The sequence below is a fragment of the Panthera tigris genome, chromosome X, assembly GCF_018350195.1.
Source record: "Panthera tigris isolate Pti1 chromosome X, P.tigris_Pti1_mat1.1, whole genome shotgun sequence".
Lineage (NCBI taxonomy): Eukaryota > Metazoa > Chordata > Mammalia > Carnivora > Felidae > Panthera > Panthera tigris.
The window spans coordinates 124593535-124611517 of NC_056677.1; positions in this window are offsets into that span (position 1 = coordinate 124593535).

The following is a 17983-nucleotide window of genomic DNA, read 5'->3' on the forward strand; positions in this document are numbered from 1 at the left end:
AGTAAGAAGTTGCTGCACCTGTCAAAAAGGTCACTGACTGTGTTCTCCTCTAGGATTTTTATGCTTTCCAGTCTCACATATAAGTCTTTCATCCATTTCAAATTTATTTTTGTGTAAGGTGTAAGAAAGTGGTCCAGTTTCATTCTTCTGCATGTTGCTGTCCTGTTTTCCCAGTACCATTTCTTGAAAAGACTTTTTTTTTTCCATTGGATATTCTTTCCTGCTTGGTCAAAGATTATCTTACCATATAGTTGTGCATCCATTTCTGGGTTTTCTATTCTGTTCCATTGATCTATGTGTCTGTTTTTTGTGCCAGTACCATACTGTCTTCATCACTACAGCTTTATAATATAACTTTAAGTCCAGAATTGTGATGCATCCAGCTTTGCTTTTCTTTTTCAGGATTACTTTGGCTATCCAGGGTCTTTTGTGGCTACATACAAATTCTAGGATGGTTTGTTCTAGCTCTGTGAAAAAAATACTCCTGGGTTTCTGATAAGGATTGCATTAAATGTGTAGATTGCTTTGGGTACTATAGCTATTTTAACAATATTTGTTCTTCCAATCCATGATCATGGAGTGCTTTTACATTTCTTGTGTCATCTTCAATTTCTTTCATTAGTGTTTTATACTTTTCAGAGTACGGGTCTTTCACCTGTTTGGTTAGGTTTATTCCTACATATCTATTGGCTTTTAGTGCAATTGTAAACGGGATTCATTCATTGATTTCTCTTTCTGTTGCTTCATTATTGGTGTATGAAAATGCAACAGATTTCTATACATTGATTTTGTATCCTACCGGCTTACTAATAAAGGGTTAGTGTCCAAAATATATAAAGAACTTATGAAACTAAATACCCAAAAAACAAATAATCCAGTTAAAAAGTGGGAAGAAGACATGAATAGACACTTTTGCAAAGAAGACATACAGATGGCCAACAGACACATGAAAACATATTCAACATCATTCATCATCAAGGAAATACAAATCAAAACTACAATGAGATATCACCTCACACCTGTCAGAATGGCTAAAATTAACAACACAAGAAACAACAGGTGTTGGTGAGGATGTTGCAAAGGGGAACCCTCTTACACTGTTGGTAAGAATGAAAACTGGTGTGGCCACTCTGGAAAACAGTATGGAGGTTCCTCAAAAAGTTACAAATAGAAGTACCCTATCATCCATTAATTGCACTATTAGATATTTGCCAAAAGAATCCAAAAATACTATTTCTAGGGGATAAGGGATACATTCACCTCAATATTTATAGCAGAATTATCAACATAATCAAATTATGGAAAGAGCCAAAATTTCCATCAACTGACGCATGGATAAAGGAAGATGTGATACATACATACACATGTGCATATATATATATATATATATATATAATGTAATATTACTCAACCATAAAAAATAATGAAATCTTGAAATCTTGCCATTTGCAACAACATGGATGGAGCTAGAGAATATAATGCTAAGCAAAATAAATCAGTCAGAGAAAGACAAATACAATATGATTTCACTCATATGTGGAGTTTAAAAAACAAAGCAAATGATCACAGAGGAAAAAAGAGAGAGGCAAACTAAGAAGCCAGCTTAACTATAGAGAACACACTGATGGTTACCAGAGGGGAGGTGGATGGAAGGATGAGTTAAATAAGTGATGGAGATTAAGGAATGCACTTGTGATGGGCACAGTGTGTTGAATCAGTATATTGTACACCTGAAAGAAATATTATATTGTATGTTAGTGAACTGGAACTTAAGTAAAATTTAATTAATTAATTAATTAATTAATTTTAAAAACTGGGGTGAAGCAAAGTAAGATAACATTCATTCAACAATACTTTGTTAAGCATTTACTGCTTCTTTGGGGTTTGGAATAGTAGAGATCAATAAGATACAGACTTTGCCCTCAAAATAATTTATGGTGCAGTAAGAAATAAGATGAAGAATGTGGCGATGGCAAGGACATGCCTAGACTCAGTAAAAGAAGAACACAGCATTTAACAAGTACTAATAATTCTTAAATGGAGCAAAGGGAGAATAGAACACTGTTGGACTGAGGTTTTCCCAACCTTTAATCCACTCTTCTTCTAAAAATATTTATTGATGACACATATTTGGAAAGAAAAATGTCTGCTAAAAGCAATCACTACCAAGAAGCCAAAAGCAATTTGGAACAGAATGTATTAACTACTGTGGGATTCATTACCAAGAATCAAAGGCTGAAGAAGGGAAGGCTGGAGACAAAGAGATTAGGGATAAAGACAAGAAAGAGAGAAGGAAAAAGATATTCAGTAAAAAGTCAGCAGAATCTGTTATTTAGCATCATTTGGTTCCCAAAAGACAAAGCCCATGTTCTTGGACTGATTTTTGTACTTTCTGATGGTTGTGATGGTCAGGTCCAAGTGAAAGAACAAGTAGGGAAGCTAAATTCACTTTCATTTTCTGAGGAGAGTATAGTTTGAAGGAGAGTATAGTGCCTAACCTGTTCTTTCATTTGAGTCCAAATGCTTGCTCTAAAATGAACAAATCAGGAGACTATAGATGCTGGCAAGGATGTGGAGAAACGGGAACCCTCTTGCACTGTTGGTGGGAATGCAAACTGGTGCAGCCGCTCTGGAAAACAGTGTGGAGGTTCCTCAAAAAATGAAAAATAGATCTACCCTATGAGCCAGATATAGCACTGCTAGGAATTTACCCAAGGGATACAGAAGTGCTGATGCATATAGGGGCACTTGTACCCCAATGTTTATAGCAGCACTTTCAACAATAGCCAAATTATGGAAAGAGCCTAAATGTCCATCAACTGATGAATGGATAAAGAAGATGTGGTTTACATATACAATGGAAGACTACTTGGCAATGAGAAAGAATGAAATCTGGACATTTGCAGCAACGTGGATGGAACTGGAGGGTATTATGCTAAGTGAAATAAATCAGACAGAGAAAGACAGATACCATGTTTTCACTTTTATTGGATCCTAAGAAACTTAACAGAAGACCATGGGGGAAGGGAAGGGGAAAAAAAGTTACAAAGAGGGAGGGAGGCAAACCACAAGAGACTCTTAAACACTAACAACCAACTGAGGGTTGATGGGGAGTGGGGGAGAGGGGAAAGTGGGTGAAGGACAGGGAGGAGGGCACTTGTTGGGATGAGCACTGGATGTTGTATGGAAACCAATTTGACAATAAATTATATTTAAGATTAAAAAAAACAAAAATATCAATTGGAAATAAATAGATAAATAAATAAATAAATAAATAAATGCTTGCTCCAAGTTTAATAGTGCCTAACCTGCACTTTCTCAAAACTCTTGCAATGGCCCCCAACTCTGATCCTCTGTCTCGTCTATTTAAATTCAAATTATATTTTGAAACAAAATTTCTTCCTCACAAAAATTTATATTTCTTTCTAACTCTATTACTCAAATTCTTAACCTTGTTAATTCAATTTTGGTAAACCCAAAGTTGCATTTTTTTAATCCTTCTTGTGAAAAATTAATTCACTGAAAATCAAGACCCATTTTGACATTGGTGTAATCACTGATTTCTGCTTAATGTAAAATTTATAAGTATTGTATTTGCTTCCTTTTCTATACAACATGACTAAAATCGTAGTAGACATATGTAAAACATGAACTACAAGTCACACTGAAATTTCACAATGCCTGAAGCATGAGAGTAACTCTCTGTACTCAAGCATGGGAATCACCAGCAGGTTTCTTGTTTTCTACAATCCAGCCAGCTGGCTTCAGGAGGTCTGATTCAAAAGGCAGGATGGAAATAGCAGAGGTCAGAAAGCTTCTATCTTTAATGAACATCCAACTTATTTGTTAATTTTGCTTGCTTGTAAGCTCTGACTTTCTGGTTTCTGGATCTTAACTAACTGCTAACTATCTTGGATTTGTAGCACATGCTTGCTCCTCCTTATCCTTTTTAACTCCTTGAGACTTGATTTGTGGCTTGGCTAGAACTGTGTTTCTGCCATAGGTTTTTGCATACTTAGGTTCCTAATATACTAAGAAGGTACCCCTCTTCCATACTGACCATACTTTGGCATGATACCTTCTCTAGGCCAAGGCAGGAAGTAAAATAACTGACTACCAGAGCATGCCTTATAGTGAATGCCCTTGTGGGTTAAGGCAGACATCTTCATGAGCAGTTCTCTTTTACCATGCCATTCTCTGACTAGTTTGCCTGGCTGTAGCTGCCATCTCCATTTCTTTGGCTGTCGAAATATCTTCCTTCTCCAAAAGAATTGAGCTTTAGGTCTAATGACCCCCATATAAATTATTTGCTTCTTGTCTGTTAATACTTCCTAAATCTTCTGAGAGGGAGATTTACTTCATATGGCTGAGATGACCTACAGACTCTGCGTCAGTGTAGTAATTAAGAGCCTGGGTTTGAATCTCAGCTCCACCTTTCACAGACTGAGATGAATTAGGACAAGTTACTTAATATCTCAAGTCTCCAGTTTCTCATATGTAAAATAAGGACAATCATTGTATATACCATATACATATATATAAACACACACATAGACAGTATATATATATATATATATATATATATATATATGTGTGTGTGTGTATATTTGTATACACAGTATATATATATATATATATATATATATATATACACACACACACATATATGTATACACACAGTATATATATATATGTATATGTGTATACATATATATGTATATGTATATATGTGTATATATACATATGTGTGTATACATACGTATGTATACATATATATGTATACATACGTATGTATACATACATATGTATATATACACAATATATATGTACATACATACATATCTATATACATATATATGCATATACATACGTACGTACGTATGCATATACATACGTATGTATATACATACATACACAGTACTTGGAAAACAATGAGTGCTCAAAAATTATGGGTATCATCAATAATATTAGCGTAGCATTACTCTTACTCTTCATACACCAAATGGAATGAGTTGACCAAATTCTTCTATGCCAGGCTAGGAGTCACTTAGACTGTGAGGAATGAGCCTGCACAAATTACCATACCCTAATTAGAGGAACTTAACTGACACTAGTTAGGTTAGGGGTAGGGGATGGGCATAGGGGGATTTTCCCTAGAAGGGTCTTTGTTGGTAACCACAGAGGATGGTAATATCTGAAACCAAATAAGTAGAAGCAAAGCCTCTCAGAGGTTGAGAAATGGTCTTCCAAGGAACCAGGTTATTATGAAGATTTTTTTTTTCTCAGCGGAGAGCCTTAGTGTGTCATGGATTAGATAGTTAAGATAAAAGCCTCCATGAAAATACTTATATCAACTATGAGTTTAAATACTTAAGAAATTATCTGTATTGGCCTTGAGTGTCCCTAAGGCTCCAGCCAGTTCTGTAAACAGCAGGTTTATAGGACAGACACCATTTTATGGCACAAGTATTCTTAGTGGCTATGGGTAAGATTGTTTAGAGGTCTTCACCTCTGGATCTGCCACAATGCAAAAATTTGGAGTGCTATTTCCAAAGATATTCAGAATGCTACATTCCCTTGGTTCTTAGGACTCTTGGACACTGTCATTCTTTAGAGCATTTCTCCACTTCCAAATGACTCTATATGCTCCACTCTATATGCATTTTCTCCACTTCCAAATGACTCATTTTCATACTAAGGTTGCATAAAGAACACACAACTTATCTGAAGTCTCAGGCTTTTATATATGTTATTCATGACATTCAATGGCCACAGGGTCAAATGTTTGTGAAGTGAGATGAAAGACAGAATAAAATCATCAAAACATGTCTACTACCAAACTCAGTAGATCATTGTGGCAGCTATGGAGGTGTACCGTTCAAATCTCCCTTCAAGCAAGAACTTGCAGTTCAGCTAAAAAGAGTGCAGTTATCTGACAGCCTCCAGCTATTAGTACATTCATTATCCATCTCACTTTTTGAAAGGAGACCACACAGTTTCTTGGTAGTTCCTAGCCATTGATTAACAAGAGCCTGGCCATTTATGCCCAACAAATAATTCCTCTAACAGGAAATCCTTGCTCCAGAGTTTCTGTTAGATTGGATGAGACTAATCATTCAAGATATGCATTGAAATCTAAGGGTCTTCCACCCCAGTCATGTTTCATGCCCCTTTTCTTTTTCACAGATGTTTCCCTCTTGTACTCCTACATCTCCAACTCAGCATCTGCTTCCTAGAAGACTCAAACAACTCAATCATCTACTTTTAATATAAGCGATTTCACAGGAAATTGATGTATTTATTGAATCTATCCATATCCCCACCCCTCTAACACAATCTTATACATCATTAGCCAGGGTATTGCACAAAGAAAAATAATAAAAAACTGAAACAAAAATATTTCATATTGATTACAATACTCAACCAATTTACTGTGAGAAATGGGCAAGTGTTTCCTCTTATCCCTGAATTATTCAAACATTTTTGATAGACCAGATGGTTCACAAAGTAAAACCTCCAAGGAATCTATAATCAGGTCTGGGTGCACAAAGGCAATAAATGGAACACAACATTCTTCCTGAGACACAGACTCTGTGCATCCAGCACTATGCTGTTTTTGCTGTGTAATTCCCCATCTTTTCTCAGAAAAATCCCAAGGGACTTAATGAACCAGCTCATCATTGTCAGGACAACATCTTGATCTTTTCTATTACATTAGGTGAACATGACTAGCCAGCTATAAGCTCTACTGCAATATCTCTAGAATGACCAGTTATATGTGAAACCAGGAACATAAAAATGTGAAAATGTGAAATTGACTTAGAAAAGTGGTATCTCTGGATCAAATCATCTTGTCTGATGAATTACTGAGAACTTCCCAAATGGTGTCCTCAATTTCAAATGAAACCCTCCTACACATATGAAAAGCCCAGAAATTCTTTGTCCTCCCCTTTTTTTCCTTCATATTGTTTGCCCCCCACAATTTTATTCAAAAAAGTCTGCCAGTTCAGAAAAAGAGGAACTTCTAAGTCTAAATGGCCCTGAATGCTCAAGACATCTATAGCCAACATAAAGTGGCCATGACAAGATAAGGTATTGAAACATTAACCTGTGCATTTTCCTTTTCTATGCTTCAATAAATTTTTTCTAAGACCCTCTCCCTCCCAGCCAAGATGCCAGACATGAGTCACCATGGCTTTAAGAAAGTTGTCAGAATGTAACCAGAGGGGAAAAAAAGGTGTCTAAATCTTGGCTGTTGAGTTTTTCAAAAGCCAGAGGTTCAGGTGTAAGGCAGAGAAGATTTGGAAGCATTTGTAACCTACTTTTTTTCTCATGCCCCAGATTCCACAGACTGGGGAGAAAAGAAGGAAGGGAGTACAGGGAAATAGGTAGAGTCAGAGAGGGGAAGTAGAGGTAGAGGGGGAGAGTCAGAGGCCTCACAGAAGAAAACTTCATCAGTGGCCAGAATCAGAAAGCCATGTGCAAAGGAGCCCATTGCTCAATTGATCAATTGTCAAGCAGGATCTTTACCTGTATATAACTGTTCAGCAGTCCTGGATCCTCATAAACTCCTGAACAGCTGAGCAAAGTGGCATGAGAAAATCATCTGGAGATATCCCATGGAATCAAGAGCGTTGAAACACCCATTGCTATCAGGCTCCCTCTTAATCTCACATTACCACTGTTGTGGAGGCAAGTACCATCAGTTGATCCACTGAAATTATGTCAGAGTTAGGAACCATGAAATAGTCATGTTCCTTCCTTTACTGGCAATGAATCTTGGTAGAAAAACATGAAGGCATCTCAGAGAGAATGCTATGGTCATTAAAGCTGGATTTTGAAAATGGCCACTCCTACTCAAATACTTCCTATTTGCAGATAACTTCCAAATCCTTATCTCTTGCCTCCACCTTTTAATTTTTTATGACTCCATTTACTAGTAAGGTCCTACAGGAAATGTACAACTCTTTCAAGCTGGATAATTTGAATAGAGTTTAATAAAAAGACTATTTACTGAAGTGTGGTCATAATTTAAGGGCATCAACCAGGTTCCCTGGAGGTGTTTACTGTGGGGCCCTTACTGTCCTTGAGCCTGAAGGGGCAAGAGGACATAGCAGTTACCAGACCCCAGAGGAAGATGGTAGCTAGATGGAGAAAGCTTCAAGACATATCTGTGATCTTCAGTAGAGGAGTATAACAAACTTTTAGCAAGCTTACAGGGAGGAGGCCAGGGGGATAAATGCTCAGTTCTAACCCTTTTCAAACCCCTGTCTTTGATCTTCTGTTAGTGCCTCCCATTGACTGGACCAACTTGGAAGCCACAGAAACAAGGGGACCCACTGAAGCAGCTAAGCCCATGCAAATCAAAGCAATATGTAGAAATAGGAAGTTTGGATATGGGGGGTGGGCAATGAAAAACATTCAGCACAGACAACTTGATAGGAGTTGAAAATACATGTAAGAACTTCCTGGAAAACCTTTTTCCTTTTGATAATTTGATGAAAGCTATAAACCTTCACAACAACAAAAAATTCAACTAAGGATAAATATTTAATTTTGCATGATATTTCTAGGGATATTACAGTCCCTGTGGCCTCTCCATAGTATACCTAGGAGGTCCATGGATACAAGCCCCCTGCTCCAGAGAGTTGTTTGTAAAAATGCATGGCACCTTGTTGCAGCTCTTACTCCTTTAGTTTCCACCCTCTACTATATTTACAGCAACTTAGATATCCCACAAAGCTGTCACCTTTGGCCAACTGTAAGTGAACCAACTGAGCCCTTTCTTTATTCAGATATGCTCAATTTGAGCTATATAGTATATAGTCTGAGGAATAGAGTACTGAAGAAGCAGACAAATAATGAGCTGGCCATGTGATACTGGGTTGCCTAGCAACACTAGCTGGGAGGCTCTTCTTGAGCCTCTCAGCAGAGAGAATTGGTTTTAAAAGTGTCTTTGTGTGTGTGTGTGTGTGTGTGAGAGAGAGAGAGAGAGAGAGACAGAGAGAGACAGAGACAGAGAGAGACAGGCAGACAGAGACAGAGACAGGAGAAAGAAGGGGAGAAACAAGAGAAAAGGATAGAAAGAGACAGAACAAAATTTAAAGACAGACAAGCAAAGAGGAGAGTTTAATACACAAAGAAAAGTGAGAGAGAGAGAGAGAGAGAGTAAGAATGAATTTAGAAGAAAGGAGAAATGGAGAGAGGTTCAGGAGGTGGGCTGTGAGATGAATTCAGTTGATGAAAAAAGGGAGAGGAGCAAAAGCTGAAAAAAGAGACATCCAAAAGAAGGAATGAAGTGGTAAGGAGTCAGCAGGAGGGACCCCTTCTCCCAGGCCCCCTCACTGATGGTTACTGTGTTACCTTTACTTCACAGTGAAAGTTACCCAGTTTCTGTTTCTAAGTGTAATTTTTTCTAAGTCAAATGCTCAGTTGCAGCAGCACCACCTGGAATTCTTTATTAAGCACTACTGGGTCCACAGAATTGCTCATCCCAGTAAAGATCCTCTTTTATAATAAACCACAATGATGACTCAGCTCTTTACGGTTAACCAAGTACTTTCACAGCTTCCATCTCACAGGACCTTTACTGCAGCTCTGAGGTAACAAGGATTGTTATGACTTCAACTCCACACACAAAGAAACTGAGGCTTTGTGAAGAAGAGTGGTTGTGCAGGACCCCACATTTAGAAAGGTTAGTTCCAGTTTGTAACTGGGGCCCTGACTCCAAGTTTCAGAGCTGGGGCTGGGGTACTGATCTAGACTGGACTTTCCAATCACATACTAAGTGTGCTGGACTTGCCGGTGAGGTCCTTGCTCTCACAACCTACTAAGGTGAGAGATGAAGAATTATTGCAAAATCTAAAACCAAGAGGGGCTTCTTCTTTCATCTTATTTCCCCCTAATGTGCAAATGTGCCCATCTGTACCTCCCAGAGCTGAATTTAATTGATCTGGGTATACAGCCAGCTTTTAACAACCCTTTGAGATATTCCTGAGCACCCATCCTCTTAGGAAAATCCTGCCTCTTTCATTTTCAGAATAACCACCAATAGTTAAAAAACATCTTAATAGCTAGAGGAATATTTGAGGGATGAGAGCATTTGGCGACTAAGGCCAGAGAATCTGCAGGATCAAAAAGAAAAGCAAAGCTGGCAACTGAGTACCATGGAGAATTTGAGCAATTTCTATTCTTTCTCAAGTCTCTCCAGTACTTGAAGGCTGGAATAAAGAAGAAATGAGCTAAACTCTTCTGTTTGTACCAATATTTTCTCCTGCCAGAGTCTTCCCTTTGACCCATCCTGTACTTGCTGTCAGATTAAGTTTCCAAAAATTCTATGCACCTGCTCAGCAACCTGCAATAATTTCTCCATTTATTATGGTATTAGTTTCATCACTCTGGTATTCACGAGCCACTTAATATTGTCCAAGCCCCCTTTTTGGGTTAATATCTGCATATTTCCTACATATAATTCAAGCATCTGACAAACTAGACTACTTGCTTATTCCTAAACACATTCCACACCTCCCATCTATGCCCATCAGCCGGATATCTTCTCCCCCTTCCAATGAGGCAGTACCTCCCCTATTTCTCCACATAGCACTTGGCTTTATAATGTGTTAACTTGGCTAAACTGAACTACATTTCACAGAATTACTTTTACTGTAGGTTACAATCTCACAAGAGAGATTCTTGTGAGAAATTTGGATGGTGGAAGGAAAAAGTCGCCATTTTGTAGCTCACACACATTGCCCCTTATCTGCTGACTCACTTTGTTGGCATAAGACAGTAGCCAAGCCTGCAAATGCTCCACCTTCCTCTAGACTCTATTTCAAATCCTCTGACCTCTGGACCAAGTATATGTTTACCTCAATGACAAAGGGCCAAATACCCAAGATCTGCAGAGCAAAAAGCAAGGATACATCATTAAACGCAAAGGAATAGACATGGGTTCCATCCTGTGCTTGTGGTTACCGGTCTGTCCTCGCTCTCTCCCACCTTACATTCATCTTCCCTTCCAAACTGCCTACCCTGTGGATATGTAAGTTTTAACAATCACTTCTTTTCTCCAGGTCTCAGTTTTCTCACCAATATAAAGAGAAAATTTTACTGAATCTATAAAAACTAAGGTTACTTCTTGCTTTAACATTCAGAATAGCAATATCTGTAAATTTTCTGGGAAATTTAACCCCTGAAAACAACAAAGGCATCGAGCTTGGAGTAGCAGATCTGGTTATAACCTCAGCACTGCCTCTGGGTGACAGACAAGGTTTCCCTCTCAGCCCGTGCCCACTCCTACATCCACACACAGAAGTTAGACTTACTGTTCTGTGCAGTTTGATACGGCTGTAATGTATCAGGCTTCCCTGAGTCTCTGAGTGCTCATCCCCATATCGGGTCAGGGCCATTTCCTGTGGTTCCTGTTTATCTACGTATTTGTGGGTTTTTCTATTTTCACATGGGTAAAATATGTTCTCAGCAAGTCCTTCAGTCCTTCAACCTTGAAAACCTTGTGCCTCTTCTAAGAAAAAGCCAGTTTCCTCTCCCCCACACACAATAAAGGTAAAGATGTTTTGTTGTTTCCTTAGGTACAGCTAAAGAGGAGCCCACAGACCTTAGCCCACTGCACCTTCTAAGGATTTTGAGTTACCAAAGAAGGCTCAACACAGAATGCACTGGTTGGAACAAGGATTTCCTTACACACAGAAAAGACACAGCAAGGTCAGTGTCAGTATTGTGCATTGGTCTCTGATGGGCAGTGGGTCCCTCTAATACAGGACAATGGACTACATGCATTCCCTCTATGTTGCAGGTGAAAACCCTGTAAATTTCCCACAGTGGGGAAGATATACTGGTGGACCTGGCCAGGTGCCATATGACACTCACACTTAAGCATTACAGGGACATTTACTTTATACCCAGAACAGAGAAAAATCTTCTCCTAATAGGAAAGAATTCCAGGAGAAGCCAAGACGGTGGAACAGCATGGAAGTTTTTTTCTGTCTTGTGTCCATGAAATACAGCCAGATCAACACTGAACCATCCTGCACACCTAGCAAACTGATTTCAGGATTAACATAACAAACTTACTGAATATTGTTACAAACACGAACCACAGAACTCAGCAGGTATGCAGTGCAGAGAAGTGAACTGGGGGAGAGAGAAGTCACAGAGGGCAAGGAGATGTTTTTGTTTGCAGAGAGAGGATGGAGATGGGGGAAGAGTTCAGGAAAAGCACCCCCCAAAAGCAGCTGGAGAGAAAGTGGAAAAGTGGAAACAGCCACAGAGACTGAACTAAAAATGGACAAAGAAGAAAGGAGAGGGTTTAAATTCCATTAAGACTCTATAAACAGGGGAAACACAGGGTCTGAAACTCCACAGCTCAATACCTGGCTGTGCTCTAGTGGGAAAAGAGAACCCCCCAGGAGCAGAGTGGGTTCCAGGAAGTTCTCAGGCCACATGGGGAGAAACAGTTCCACTACTGGAAAGACATTTGGTAGAGGCTGTGTGGCCACCTGGTCCCAGCAGACCCCAGAGAATAACTACATTTGCTGGTGCTAGAACAAGGTCATTAATGATGAAGCCTGGTGCCAGATGTGTGTTGTGACTTGCCATAATCTGTGAAATGCTGCTGCCATGCAATCACATGAACTTTTTCTGGTGTGGGATGGCACACAGCTGCAGTCTCTATGCAATGGCAGCAGCATGGTCCTGTGAACGTTCCTGTGTACGGCCAGCACCCGGGCATTGCTCATGAGACCCCCCTGCAGAGGGGTAGAGCAGTCAAAGCCACAGTCCCTCAGAAGTAAGGGGTCGGGAAACACATCAGCATTTGAGATAAAACTCGGATGAGAGGTGCCACCTGGCAACGTGACAGCTTGGTAACAGACAGTGTAAAAGCAGGGAGTGGACCGAAGCTGGAGACAAAGGACAGGTGCACGATTGCTGGTCAGGGAGAGTAGAGTTCCGATACTAGAGACTGGGTAGCTGGGTGACACCATTTTCACCCTCAGCCATAACCATCCACCCCAGTAAGCTAAGCGGCTCCATCTGGTGAAGAACGGAGCCGTTACACTAAGCCTCGCCCAACTTGGCCAACTTTGCTCTTCAGAAACACCACAAATCTCTCCGCCTGCTTAGTTTACAGACGATAAAGTCTTCATAGTTTGACTTCTACGGGAAAATGATGTAATTTCAGTCGTACTTCAGTCTGTTCATTGGTCCGTCTATTCAATTTTCTTTGTTTTTCTTCTTTTTCATTTCTTTTTTTTTGTGAACACAGAAAGAGAAAAAATCTATTTTTATTTTCAATTTTTATTAAAAATATTTTCTTTATGTTTTCCACTATACTTTTTCCTTTTTTGTATATTTTTCAAATTTTATTTGACTTCCATCATTCCATTTTATTCTATTTCACTGTATTCATTTTCTCAAATTTTCAAACGTTTTCCTTTTTTTTTCCTTTTTTCTCTAATCTGTCAAGCTCCTTTCAGTAACCAGACCAAAACACACCTAGAATCTAGCGTCAATTATGTGATTTGTGTGTGTGTGCTTTTTTAATTTTTTTAATTTTAATTTTATTTACCTCATCAATTCCTTTTCTCCCTTCAAAATGACAAAATGAAGGAATTCACTCCAAAAGAAAGAGCAAGAAAAACGACAGCCAGGGACTTAATCAACACAGACACAAGCAAGATGTCTTGAATTTAGAATCTAGAATTTATAATCACGATAATAAGAATACTAGCTGGTGTCTAAAATAGATTAGAATCCCTCTCTGCGGAGATAAAAGAAGAAAAACTAGTCAGGATGAAATAAAAAATGCTATAACTGAGCTGCAATCTCAAATGGATGCCACAGTGGCAAGGATGGATAAGGCAGAACAGCAAATCATCAATATAGAGGACAAACTTATGGAGAATAAAGAAGCAGAGAAAAAGAGGGAGACTAAGGCAAAAGAGCACAATTTAAGAATTAGAGAAATCAGAGGTGCCTGGGTGGCTCTGTCAGTTAAGCATCCAACTTCATCTCAGGTAATGATCTCATGGTCCATGGGTTCAAGCACTGCATCAGGCTCTATGCTGACAGCTCACAGCCTGGAGCCTGCTTTGGATTCTGTGTCTCCCTCTCTCTCTGCCCCTCCACCACTCTCTCTCTGTCTCTGTCTCTCTCAAAAATAAAGATTAAAAAAAAAGAATTAGAAATCAGTGACTCATCAAAAAAAGAACAACAGATTCATAGGAGCCCCAGAAGATGAAGAGAGTAAAAGGGGTAGAAGGGTTATGTGCGCATATCATAGCAGAAAACTTTCCTAACCTGGGGAAAGACAAAGACATCAAAATCCTGTAGGAACAGAGGACTCCCATGAGATTCAACAAAAACCAACCATCAATAAGGCATATCATAGACAAATTCACATAATACTCAGGCAAGGAAAGAATCATGAAAGTAGCAAGGGAGGAAAAGTCCTTAAACTACAGAGGAAGACAGATCAGGTTTGCAGCAAACCTATTCACAGAAACTTGGAAGGCCAGAAAGGCATGCCAAGATATTTTCAATGTGCTGAAACAGGAAAAATATGCAGCCAAGAATTTATCCATCAAGGCTGTCATTCAAAATAGAAGGAGAGATTAAAAGTTTCTCAGACAAACAAAAATTAAAGGAGTTTGTGACCACTAAACCAGCCCTGCAAGAAATTTTAAGGGGGACTCTCTGAGGGGAGAAAAGATGAAAAAAAAAGACCAAAGCAACAAAGACTAGAAAGGGCCAGAGAACATCACCAGAAACTCCAACTCTACAAGTAACATAATGGCAATAAATTCATATCTTTCAGTACTCACTCGAAACATCAATGGACTAAATGCTCCATTCAAAAGACATAGAGTACCAGAATGGATAAGAAAACAAGATCCATCTATATGCTGTTTGCAAGAGACCCACTTTAGACCTAAAGACACCATCAGATTGAAAGTAAGGGGATGGAGAACCATCTATCATGCTAATGGTCGACAAAAGAAAGGCAGAATAGCCATACTTATATCAGACAATTAGGACTTCAAAGTAAAGACTGTAACAAGAGATGAAGAAAGGCATTGTATCATAATTAAGAGCTCTATCCACCAAGAAGAATTAGCAGTTGTAAACATTTATGCTCCAAATGTGGAAAAACTCAAATATGTAAGTCAATTAATCGCAAACATAAACTCATTGATAATAATTCCATAATAGTAGGGGACTTCAACACCCCACTCACAGCAATGGACAGGTCACCTAAACAGAAAATCAACAAGGAAACAATGGTTTTGAATGACACACTGGACCAGATGGACGTAACAGATATATTCTGAACATTTCATCCTAAAGCAATGGAATATACATCTTTCTCCAGTACACATAGAACATTCTCCAGAATAGATCACATACTGCGACACAAATCAGCCCTCAACAAGTACAAAAAGATGGAGATCATACCGTGCATATTTTCAGACCACAATACTATGAAACTCGAAATCAACCACAAGAAAAAATTTATAAAGATAGCAAATACTTGGAGATTAAAGAACATACTACTAAAGAATGAATGGGCTAACCAAGAAGTTAAAGAAAAATTTAAAATACATGGAAGCCAATGAAAACGATAACACCACAGCCCAAAACCTCTGGGACTCAGGAAAGGCAGTCGTAAGAGGGAGGTATATAGCAATCCAGGCCTTCCTTAAGATGGAAGAAAGATCTCAGATACACAACCTAAACTTTCACCTTAAACACCTGGAAAAAAGAACAGCAAATAAAACCCAAAACCAGCAGAAGATAGGAAAAAATAAAGATTAGAGCAGAAACCAATGCTGTTGAAACCAAAAAACAAAACAAAACAAAACAAAACAAAACAAAACAAAACAGTAGAACAGATCAATGAAACCGAAAGCTGGTTCTTTGAAAGAATTAACAAAATTGATAAACCACTAGCCAGTTTGATCAAAAAGAAAAAGGAAAGAACCCAAATAAATAAAATCAAGAATGAAAGAGGAGAGATCACAACCAACACAGCAGAAATAAAAACAAGAGTAAGAGAATATTATGAACAATTATATGCCAATAAGATGCGCAATCTGGAAGAAATGGAAAAATTCCTAGAAGCTGAAACTGGAAGAAATAGAAAATACACTACCAAAACTGAAACAGGAATAAATAGAAAATTTGAGAAGACCCATAACCAGTAAAGAAATTAAATTAGTAATCCATAATCTGCCACAAAAAAAAAAAAAAAGAGTCCAGGGCCAGATGGCTTTCCAGGGGAATTCTACCAAACATTTAAGGAAGAGTTAACACCTATTCTCTTGAAGCTGTTCCAAAAAATAGATATGGAAGGAAAACTTCCAAACTCTTTCTATGAAGCCAGCATTACCTTGATTCCAAAACCAGACAAACCAAAAACACTATAAAAGGAGAACTATACACCAATTTCCTTGATGAACATGGATGCAAAAATCCTCACAAAGATATTAGCCAACCGGATCCAACAATACATTGAAAGAATTATTCACCACGACCAAGTGGGATTTATACCTGGGATGCAGGGCTGGTTCAATATCCACAAAACAATCAATGTGATTCATCACATCCATAAAAGAAAGGACAAGAACCATATGATCCTCTCAATAGATGCAGAGAAAACATTTGAAAAAATACAGCATCCTTTCCTTATAAAAACCCTCAAGAAAGTAGAGACTGAAGGATCATACTTTGAGATCATAAAAGCCATATATGAAAGACCCAACGTTGATATCATCCCCAATGGGGGAAATCTGAGAGCTTTCCCCCTAAGATCAGGAACAAGACAAGGATGTCCACTCTCGCCACTGTTATTCAACATAGTATTAGAAGTCTTAGCCCCAGCAATCAGACAACACAAAGAAATAAAAGGCATCCAAATTGGCCAGGAGGAGGTCAAACTTTCACTCTTCGTAGATGGCATGATACTCTATATGGAAAACCCAAAAGATTCCACCAAAGAACTGCTAGAACTGACTCATGAATTCAGCAAAATGGCAGGATATCAAATCAATGCATAGAAATTGGTTGCATTCCTATACACCGACAATGAAGCAACAGAAAGAGAAATCAAGGAATTGATCCGTTTACAATTGCACCAAACCCCACAAAATACCTAGGAATAAATCTAATCAAAGAGTTGAAAAATCTGTACACTGAAAACTATAGAAAGCTTATGAAATAAATTGAAGAAGACACACAAAAAAATGGAAAAATATTCCATGCTCCTGGATAGGAGGAACAAATATTGTTAAAATGTCGATACTACCCAAAGCAATCTACATATTCAATGCAATCCCTATCAAAATACCACCAGCCTTCTTCACGGAGCTAGAACAAATAATCCTAAAATTTGTATGGAACCAGAAAAGACCCTGAATAGCCAAAGCGATCTTGAAAAAGAAAACCAAAGCAGGAGGCATCACAATCCCAGACTTCAAGCTGTATTACAAGGCTGTAATCATCAAGACAGTATGGTACTGGCACAAAAACAGACACTCAGATCAATGGAACATAAGAGAAACCCCAGAAATGGACCCACAAACGTATGGCCAACTAATCTTTGGCAAAGCAGGAAAGAATATCCAATGGAATAAAGACAGTCTCTTCAGCAAGTGGTGCTGGGAAAACTGGACAACGACATGCAGAAGAATGAACCAGGACCACTTTCACACACCATACACAAAAATAAACTCAAAATGGATGAAAGACCTAAATGTAAGACAGGAAGCCATCAAAATCCTCGAGGAGAAAGCAGGCAAAAATCTCTTTGACCTTGGCCGCAGCAACTTCTTACTCAACACATCTCTGGAGGCAAGGGAAACCAAAGCAAAAATGAACTATTGGGATCTCATCAAAGTAAAAAGCTTGTGCATAGCGAAGGAAACAATCAGCAAAACTAAAAGGCAACCGACAGAATGGGAGAGGATAT